Source organism: Mesocricetus auratus, unplaced genomic scaffold (genome assembly GCF_017639785.1).
Source record: "Mesocricetus auratus isolate SY011 unplaced genomic scaffold, BCM_Maur_2.0 Super-Scaffold_100022, whole genome shotgun sequence".
Classification (NCBI taxonomy): domain Eukaryota; kingdom Metazoa; phylum Chordata; class Mammalia; order Rodentia; family Cricetidae; genus Mesocricetus; species Mesocricetus auratus.
This window is the reverse complement of record NW_024429203.1, coordinates 22,015,569-22,026,741: the sequence shown is the minus strand read 5'-3', so window position 1 is coordinate 22,026,741 and position 11,173 is coordinate 22,015,569.

The following is an 11,173-nucleotide window of genomic DNA, read 5'->3' as shown; positions in this document are numbered from 1 at the left end:
CACAATGCCCCAGATGCTTCATTCCTGATGTCCTCCCCGGGGTCAACTCTCCTGAAGGACAAAATCCCGGCAGACTAGCCCTAGACATGGTACTAGGAAGAGAGGTACATGGAAGACTAACTACATGGAAGAGAGAAAGTTCATGGTGATGTTCTACAGGGACTTAACATCCCTCATGCATAGAAGTCAGTACTGTGACACAAGATTTTGGGAGAAAATAAAAGGAGCCATGAGGCCAACCAGCAAGAAGGCCAGAAGCTATGATCATGCATGAATTCAGATCAATTAGTACTAAGAAAATTTACATGACAGAGATGGTTGTTGGATCGCAGGAGGGCCGTTGGGTTCTTTTGTCCATGACTTTGCATAAGCACACGATTATTTTCAGGAGAGATTATGTTCGTCATGCAGGACTTTGAACATATAACACCAGAAAAGCCTGGAATGGTTAATATTCATTGTCAGTTTGCCTGGATTTGGAATCACCTGGGAGACACCTCTCTGAGCCTGTCTTTGAGGGTGTTTCCAGAAAGATGTACCTGGGAAGGGAAGACTCTCTTTGAATGTATGTGGCCCCATGCTATAGGCTGGAGTCCAAAACTAAACAGAAAACAAAACAAACAAAAAAGGAGAAAGCAAGCTGAGTGCCAGCATTTATCTCTGTTTCCTGAGTGCAAACCTGCGCCTCATGTCTGTGCCTTCCCCTGCCCTAATGGACTCTACCCCCTCAAATCACAAACTAAAATGAACTCTTCCTTCTGTAAATTGCTTGTTGGGTGTTGAGTCACAGAAACAACCGTCATTGAGCACCCTGTTGGCTTGTGTGTGTGTCCACTCTTGACGAGTTGGTTTCAGGCTAGCCTGGGTAGTCTGTGGAGGCTTTTCCTGGAAGATGATATGATAACACTATTTTACTTAAGAAATTTGTGTCTGGATGTGCCCAGGCTTTAGATGGTACCAACAGCAAGAGAATGCAACCAACTTACCTGCCAGGATTTACGATAGCAGCACACGGAGTTGTCAGCTGAGGGTTTGATGTCCCCATTTTCAGATAAGGGAGCTGAGTCTTGAAGCCTGACCTTTCCAGTGTGATAGAAAAAAATAGGAGATAATAAGAATTAAGCTCGACATCTTTGGCTTTCTTTGAATTTTCTTCCGATTCTCTCAAAAACCATTTGCTGATCTACCGTGCACCTGGGAGGCAAGCCACAATTGCAGGGATGTTCATACCTGCAAAGGCTCACGGTAGACAGGCACCAACAGTGAGTGAGTGCCACTCGGGGGTCCTGTACAGAATCCAGTGGGAGCCCAGAATAGTGACCAACTAAGCAAGGCTTCCCAGGGCTTGAGATGTGTAGGGGGTAGCAGTTCGTGGTAAAGAAGCGGGTGGAAAGTTTACACACGAGTCTCTGTGGATAAACATACTTAGTCCCAAACCTGTTGACCTGAGTTTAATCCCAGGATCCCAAATGGTGGAGAGGACCAGTTCTCCTCTGACTTCCCCATGTGTGCCATAGCAATGTGTGGCCCCACCCTCACACACACACACACACACACACACACACAAAATAAAGTTTGATATTAAAAAATTTGACAGGATTGTGCAGGCCAAGAGTGCTGGCCAGAAGGACTGATGTGTATGTATGCGGGGCACACAGTATTGTTGCCCAACTAAGAAAAACTCCTTTATGCCTAGTACCACCTGCTAACTCTCCCTACACACACACACACACACACACACACACACACACACACACACACACACAGTTGAAGTGCTGGGAATCAAACCCAGGACTTCAAGCATGCTAGATACCACTGAGTAATCTACCTCTGAGCCACAACTAAGCCCCCGTTTACACTCTTTTTCGGGGGTTGGACGGGGAATCTGCACCAAGCCTGACTTCTGGGGAAGGGTTTGCCTATACTCAGATCCTTCTAGCAGCCACAGCCTCCCCCTCTACCCCCAGCCCAATCTTCAGTTTAGCTAAACTGCTGGATCCCTTTGGGTTTGATACCATCTAATTGGTTGCGGCTAATCCCATATTAACTTCTCCCGCAGAAGCTAGAGGGCCTCTCCCACCCTCCATCACGTCCCAGCTCCCACTGAAGCTGCTGTTATCATGTTTATGAGCCTCCATAGCCTCAGTCAGACAAATTTGCATATAAATAACCTGCCAGCACGGGAGGCTGCAAGAGGCACCTGGTAACGACTGCTTATTACCCTGGAGAGAAAGCGGAGAACCAAAGGCTCCTGCGCTGGGTGGTCCAGTTGGGACAGTTACATTTCCACCCATTGATTAACTGAGAAAGGGTCGGTGACTCTCAAACAGCTGTGAAAGAAGTTGGGAGGGCCTCACAGCTCCTCCCATGTAGGAAACCCTGGCCTTCTGAGTCCTAGACCTAAGATGGTCATACCCTACCTGTCACAGGCTGGTCCGGCCTAAATAGTCATTCCATCAGCCTGTGCTACTTGGATTTGGCACAGGTGGGAAGGTGGAGTAAAAAGAGATGAATCAGGTCCTCCAAGAACCGTGTTTTAGAGAGGATGTGTCTCAATCCCGGCAGGGAGACACCACCTGGAGGAGTTCTCACGATGAAGGGTAGGACCCAGGCAATAGAGTGAGCCTAAACTCCCAGTTTGGGGACTGCTTTTAAAGGATGGCTAGACCTTGGCCTTACAGTGAGCAAAACCATGTACAGTGAACATGCCGTGGACTGGACGGTTGGGTAGGGATGGGACGTTCACTGGGAGATAACAAGGGAAGCCTAGAAGGCGGATAGAACCTTGCCGCCTTTTTGAACAGGGAAACAGCCTTGGAGGAGAGCTTGTGAACCAGAGCTGGCCTGCTGAGATCCACATTAAAAGTGAATGAGGGGCTCGGTATGGTGGTGCGGTATGTGCCTTTAGTTCCAGTACTCAGGAAGCAGAGGCTGGTGGATTTCTGTGAGTTTGATCGAGATCAGCCTGGTTTCCATAGAGAACTCCAGGACAGTTAGAGCTACACAGTGGCACTCTGTCTCAAAAAAAGCAAATAAATAAAAGTAAATTAAAAAGTGGATGAAGGCTTTTTGGGTTGTGAGTCTTACCCTTTAACACTTAAGCCCAGAGCAATGGCTTAGTGGGTAACAGCACTTGCTGCTCTCAGAGAGGGCCTGGGTTCTGTTCCCAGCACCCCCATAGTAGATCACAACCCTCCTTAACTCCATTTCTGGGGATCCGATGCCCTCTTCTGACCTCCATGAGTACCAGGTACACACATGGCACGCACACACACACACACACACACACACACACACACACACATACACTCACACACACACACAAAATTAAAAAGTGATAAATCTTTTGGAGGGGATTATTAACAACCAGATGCTCCCCAGCCCACCTTCAGTGACTTGGCACCAGCAGCCACGTCATCACCAGCCACCAAACGTGACACATTTCTACTGTTTCCATGGGTCGCACACCCTTTAAAAAGCCCTCACTACCATGCCATCCCTCACCTCCCCTTTTTCTTTCTCCCTTCCCCTCTCTTGTCCTAATTCAGAGGTGGCCTTCACACCCCTTGCCCAATAAATCTCTCCGTGAGATCTGTTACAAGGTGTGACTTGGTGTCATTACTTGGCCCCGACACATCAAGGCACTCTTCTGCCACAAAACCCAAACAGGGGGGGCTGGAGAGATGGCTCAGAGGTTAAGAGCACTTACTGCTCTTCCAGGGGTCCTGAGTTCAATTCCCAGCAACCACATGGTGGCTCACAACCATCTACAATTCAATCTGGTGTCCTCTTCTGGCATGTAGACAGAACACTGTATATGTAATAAATAAATAAATCTTAAAAAAAAAACCAAACAGGGATGTTGGCACATGCCTATAATCACAGATTTGAGGAGTGGAGACAGGAGACTTGGGAGTTTGAAGACATCAGCCTGGGCTACATGAGATCTTGTCTCAACCCCCTCCCTAAAACAGTACATGGACCAAAAGTTAACTAAGGAGGTCTTTAGGGATCTGCTCACACAGTGTGGCCTTTGGTGTCCCAACACAGTACACCAGCAAGGTTTACTTCATAGCAGAAGGCACAGTGTATGATAATAGGGGCCAAAGCCAAGCAGCAACTGGGGTCTTGGAGGAGAAGGACAGGTGAAGAAGACTGAAAACCTGTGGGTAGAAGTCAAGGCAAGAGGATGACTGGGAAAATAGAATTTAAAAGCAAAACCTCCCACTGTAAAAAAGCTCCCGACAAAGGTCAGTTGCGGAGACAGACAGCTCTTACTGAGAAGGCATTAAAGCAGAAGGTGATGCGTAGCACAAGCTCTGTGCTAAGACTGCAAAGACAGAAGGCAGTCTCACCCTCTGCACAGCCAAGTAGAAACTCTGCATGTGTCTTCAGAACCAAGAACCAGCCCCCAGAAAGAGGACTCTATAGCACCCTTGGCAGCAAGCAGCTCACCTTGCTGTACCAGGGAAATGCCTGTGAGCTGCCTTTATCCAGAGGGAAAGGGAACCTTATCTTCACGTGTTGTAGCTTAACAAACTGGAGCTTGGCACCCTCCCGAAGCCAGCCTCTCACTGTGATCCACGGGATCTGGGAGATGGGACCTGCTCCTTTTCCTGGTCCTGGGTCCTGAAACAGTTCTTGGAGTTTTTGTTTTATTTTTATTTTTTGCATTTATGTGTATTTATTTTGGAAGGGAGGCACATGTAGGGGTCAGAAAACAACTTGCAGCAGTCAGTTCTGCTCTTCTGGGAATGGAGCTCAGATCCTTGGGCTTGCCAACATGTGCCCTTATTATCCACTGAGTCATTTCCCCAGCCCAGCCCTCAGCTTTGAGACTAACAAGAGGCTTACTAAACCACTATAAAGACTGACAAACATTTTTAAATGTCAAAGAGAGGATGGGGGGATGAACCAGCCAGCAAAGTGTTTGCTACACAAGCACGAGGGCCTGAGTTCAACCCCAGCATGTCATAAAAAGCCAGGAAATCATGCAAAGGCAGGAGGATCCCTAGGGCTCTGAGACAAACAGCATGAGATCCTGTCTTAAAAAGCAAGGTAGAGAGCCTCGGAGGAACAATGCCTAAGGTTTGCCTTTGGCCCCAAAGCACATATATGTATACACCCATGCATGAACACAAACATGAACAGGAACATACACACTCCCCCACATATATTCACACACAATTTAAATATGTAAATAAATAGTAGATACAGATTTTTAAATAAAAATGGAAAAAGGATCTCATTCTATATTTTCATTATTGGGAAGTCAGTCTCTTGTTTTGTATTTGTATTTGACTTTTCAGGACCCATAGACTGGGGTGCAGCTGGGTTGTCCTGGGGAAAGGTTAAGCATGCCCAGCTGTGGATTCAAGTTCCAAGTCTACCATGGGCTATCCTGATGGACAAGCCGAATCCCTTCCCTAGGTTGGTTTCCTCATCTTTGAAATGAAAGTTGTGAAGTGTGACCTCTCAGGAAAGTGAGGTCGCACCTTAGCATCACTTGGAATGCAGTAGGCAATTTGAAATGTTCACCTTGATGTTAAGTTGAATGACACTGTGAAGCTTGAAGTGCTTCACCAAACCCCAAAATGCTAACATGAGGGGATTCCTCGAGGCAAAGAGGGAAACCCTGCTTTGTGCAGCTAGTCACGAATTCAGGGAGATCATTTGCCTAGGAAGTGTCATGTTAGGGACTAGAAATGGGTTCTGAGCACTTGTGACAGCCCTGGACGGCCTGGTGAGGAAGTGCGGTTGCTGGTCCTCATCCTAACTCCGCAGTCCCTAGCTGCTAGAAGCCTTTCCCATGAAGTGTCTTGGAAACACTGCCAAGGGCAAGCTCTGACTAGACAGAGGTATTGCAAGTTGGATTTAGGGGATAACTCTTCTATTTCTGTGCTCTACATCCCACGGGTTCCCCAAATCCCCAAGATGATCCCCTGAATTTGCAGTGAAACCATCCTGATGACTCCCTTGCCATTTGCTCACTGTTAGTCTTCTCACCACAGTGTATCTCAGATGGCCACCTCTCCTCACACAGGGAGAGATGGCCCCAAAAGACCCTGCATGGAGAGTCACAGTGATGATACCTCTTATCCTCCGGAACTCCCCGGGACCCCACCCTATGCATCTATGGGGTATTGTCTCATTGCTATGGCAAATGAATTCCCAGGGCGGTTGGGCAAAGGGTCCCAACTTCCATTTTGGGGAGTAGCTGTGGGTTTGAATCCTTCAATATGCAGTATTCCACCTAAGGCCCAATGACTCAGTCCCAAGCTGAGGCCACTAAACTAGAGGTCCCAGAAGGTGTCCTGCGGTGACACCATATTAGGGGAGGTTGACTAGGACCATAAAAGGTTAGGAAGAGCTATAGGCTATGGTAGCGTAGCCAAGGGTTTCTCACTTTGCTTTGGTGAGGCCAAGCATGTGCAGAGCTTGGAGTCTGCCAGAAGGGGACCCCATGATATCCTCCAACCTCCCACCCCTCTGACCACTGTGCTGTCCAAAACCATAATCAGAAAGTATCTAGAACTGACCAGCAAGGCCTAGGGAGTAGTGACATAAATTGTGAAAATGGAGGCAGAGAGAAAGCTGGTACAGTGGCAGCAGAAGTAGTAGCTTCGTCTAGAGGGCATGGTAGCCGTGGGCAGAAACAGATGGCAGGATCAGGACTGGGTGACAGAGTGACAGAGCCAACAGGGAGGGCTAAAGCCAAGCTAAGCCGGGGCACGGATGAATGACAGCTCGGGAGGGATTGGGGTTTAGTAAAGCAAGGGATTTGCTGCCCAGGCCAGAGCCTGGTTGGGCAGGGTGCACTTAAATGCTGGAGATCAGACTGTGGCAGCCTGGGGCAGGGCCAGGAGTGATTTAGTACCGTGGAAGACAGGACAGGCGGGGCCTGTACCCACCCCCAAGGCTTCGGTGATGGGAGAAGAGGCCCTCAGAGGAGAGACAAACAGAAAGCTGGCTCCCAAAGCAGCCCACACGCATGTTTCACCTGCAACGTCCAACCAAATTCCAAAGCAGTCTTCAGAAAAGGGAAGGCTGCTCCAAAGAGACTATAATGAATTGGCTGAAATAATAGCTAATTAGTTCCACATAGATTCATAAGAATTCACAGAGTACTTGAGCAGGCTAGCAGCTGCCCCCTGCCCTGTTCAACACAGGGACGCTGAACTCAGCATGAGAGAGTGTCTCAAAGCCAGTACCCTAAACAGCAGCCTGCCCAGCCATCCCCATCATCAGTGAGAGGCCAGGGACACTGGGAAAGTACCAGTGTACCAGGCAGGTAGAGACAGGACCTGGGACTCAGTCCAGGCTCAGTAGCTGCCAACTCGGACACTGTGAATGGCTTCTTTGAGACCTGAACCAACACCTGCCTGAGTGTGAACTAAGCTTTTGTGAGATGCCAATAAGAAAGGACATATGAACGATTGTCCTGAGACACTAAGCTTCCAGAGGGAAGGGGTCTGCTTTAGTCCCTCCGTACCTTTGCATTTGACAGAATGTCTGGTCCAGATATCTGTTGACTCTCTGTAATAGAGGCTGTTCACTCCCTGAGTCATACATGTGAAGATGAGTCCAGGAAGGTGGGGGTCCAAATGAGGGGTATTCAAATATGGCTCTACCAAAAGACCAACCTTAAATGAAGTTCTGATTGTCTTTTCTCTCCCTCCCTTCCTTCTCTTCTTCCTTCCCTTCAAGACAAGGTTTCACTTAGCCCAGGCTGACCTCACTACCTACCTGAGGATGACCTTGAACTTCTGATCCTCATGCTTCCATCTTCCAAGTTTGAGAGCACGCATGACCACACTCTGCCACAGGAGCTGTACTCTCAGCTTCCGCTGCTCTTTTTAATTAGCCATCCCCCGCTCTTCAGTTTGATGGAGTGGAGCTGGGCCCCTCACTGGTGGCCCCTTATCTTTCTGTCCCTTCTAAGCTATCTGATGCAGAGGCAGAGATAGAGGGGGACAGTGTCACTTTATGACTTCCATATGTAATTCAGCCTGAGAATTCTATCAATCTTTCTGCACTGCTTTCTCATTCCACATTAATTCTAATTTAGCAACAACCAGAGTTAAGTGGCAGTTGACTAGTTGACATGTTTTGTAGACATGTAATCAAACACTTATTAATTTTGATTTCACAGCTCCCTTTTTGCCTCTTGGGGCCAATCCATTCTTTATTCAGGTTTGTCAAGCATTTCTAGAGGCCCTTTCAGAGGTCACAGGATCCAGACACTTGGCCTGTTGGATGACAAAGCAACTAGGAAAGGAAGGGTGGTTATGGGATTGAACACTACGTTCTCCTGGGTGGAGGGGGGTGGGGAGCAGCCAGTGGCTTCAGCTATTTCCCAGGAAATAGGAGACAGAGCATTCTGTCCCCAGATGCAGCCACCATGTGCTATGTGTGCCCGCACAAACCGTGTGATTTGCATTCCAAGTCTGCTTTGAATGGGTTTGAGAAACAAGGAGTTGGGGCTGTAGGGAAGGGTGGTCACCCAGGTAGAAGATGTGACTAAATGTGCCCGGAGGTACCAGGGATATGGGGTCTGGATACCTACAAGCTGGGCTGAGTCCATATCCGTGCCCTGGAAGGAAGAGACCTTCCGCCATGCAAAACGAGCCAGCCTCCCCCTGCTGTCCCTGTAGACAGACAGACTCAAGTCCCACCATACCAAACCCCTGCTGGTGATGGACTGAATGCTAGTGTCCCTTCCAAACTTGCATGTTAAAACTCCGATCCCCAACAAGACGGTCTTCAGAGGTAGGGGCTTTAAGACAGTAATTGAGATCGGATGTAGTCATAAGGGTCAGGTCCTGGTCTTTACAGGATTTGCATGCTTAGAAGAAAAAATAGGGAGCAATCCTTTTCTCCCCCCCGATGCATGTGAGGGCACAGTGAGAAGATGAGTCACTCACAGAAAGAGGCCATTCCCAGGACCCAATCTTGTCACAGCTGGATCTCGGACTTCCAGCCTTGAAACCCATGGTGCCTTCTAGAAACATTTCTTAAATAACTAGAGATGATGTGGCATGTTAGTATTTCAACAAATTACTACAAATTAGTCAGCTTAAAACAACACAGTTTATAGGCCTAGAGGTCTGGGAGTTGGAATCCAGCTGAGCTCTCAAGGTGCAGACAGGCTGTTTTTCTCCTGGAAGCTGGGCAGAATTTCCCCACCTTTTACCATCTCTAGGTTGCCTGCTTTCCTTGGGTCGTGGCTTCTTCCCATATCTTCAAATCATCAAGCTGTACAATGTATCCATGTGTCTATCATGCCAACCCTGGCTCTCTAGACTTACCCTCTTCTGCTAAGGACCTTTTGGTTCTGTTAGGCTCATGTGAATTATCAGAGTGACCTGCCCACCACACAGCTACCCAGCCATGTTATATGTGCAGCCTTAAGTCCCCTTTGCCTCCTCATAACTGAACTTGCCCATAGGTTCTGAGACTTAGATGGTGTATATCTCTGTTGAGGGGACTTTATTCCTCTTAGGATAAAAGAATGTAGCTGTGGATTCTCATCCCCTCCAAATTATTTGGTATAATCCTGCTTTTCCAAGTCTAAAAACAAGCCTGAAACACCAGTGCCTTCCACAGGACACCCATCTCCGTCAGCCTTCAGGCCAAGACCATCAGCAAACTGTCTCCCAAATGATTATCAAATCCTCTCTAATTCTGCTCACAAATCCTAAGCCACCTTTCTGCAGCTGCACATCTGGCTGCAGGGACTAACCTGCCTCCTGTCCTTTCTCCATGAACAGCAGGCTCCTCGCTAGCCCACCCTTGCCTTCTTCAACCTTCTCATGCTGTCTCTGCTCACCCGCAGAATTCCAGCTCCTTGGTCTAGAACTCAACTCGTCCCTTCCTTGGAGTCTTTGCTTTTTAGTTCTATTTCCTGACCTCCTCTTATCCCAGGATACCCAGGGCTGGTTTCCTGTCTGTGTTCAAGCTTTAGTCCAAATGCCACCACCTTAAAGAGGTCCACTCTGAGCTTCCTTTCCAACAACCATGATCAGCCATCTTCATTGCATGGGTATAATCTGTCTGATATCTAGGTACATAAGGACAGGGAAGAGCTGGGGCTCTGAAAACATTGTCATTTTTTTCATGTTAAACCAATCCTACCATTCTCCAATACCAATGAGGTGTGAATAAATAATCAGTTGGCTTACTCAGACACTATCTGGAGTTGGTTATCAGATAACATCACTTCCAAGGCCCACAATACTAACTGCCCTCACTCCAGATGAGGGCATCTCCAGACTGTCCTTTTCCCATTCCTGGAGGAGGCTGCAGAGAACAGGGCTGAAAATCTAGCCCTCTAATCCTGCCTTCATCTTTCCAGTCTCCTGAAGACAGCATCCCAGACATACTCACTTGTCTGGCCAAAACTCTCTCTCTTCCTCCTCCCTTCCTCTCCCCCTCCCTCTCTTCCTCCCTTTAGCCCTCCCTTCCTTATGACTTGGGAGATCTCTAGGGTTTTAGCACCGGTGTTTCCTCAGGCCCCAGTCCCCAAACAGACAGGAACATGGGACACCTGGAGAGATCCCCAGCTTTCTTCAATGGGTATATTTTCTAGACCAGCACCATCCTGTGCATGGGGATGGAGTGGATAGAAAAGATCAGAGCTGTTCCCCGTCTCCTCTGAGCCCCTTCATGAAAGAGTTATATACATCTGTCTCTTCTGCACTTCCCAAAATGACTCTGAGTCTGGGGACAAGTCCCAGCTACTCTGACAAATTAGGTGTTTGTCCCAGGAGCTCACATGGACTGGGCTTGGTAGATTCCTGGTAGGCACCTCCTTTCTTCTCCTTCCTCCCCCAAACACGTAGACCTCCCACTTTCCCCAAGGGATGGAGAGGTTGGAACATGCTTCTAGGAATGAAATGAGCACAGACTTGGCCCCTGTTGGGGTTCCTTTTTGGATTTCCTAAGCCAGAAGTTCCTGAATGGAATCTAATCCGTGTGGTCCTTATTCATCTATGCACTGAAGAAAGGCTGCTACATAAGACAGGTGGGAATCCCACACACCTTTATGCATGTTAACAAACCTCTCTCATCAAGTTCTGATTTTTTTCAATTAGGAAGCAGACATTGTGTGCTCCCAAACCACTCTCTCTCTCTCTCTCTCTCTCTCTCTCTCTCTCTCTCTCTCTCTCTCTCT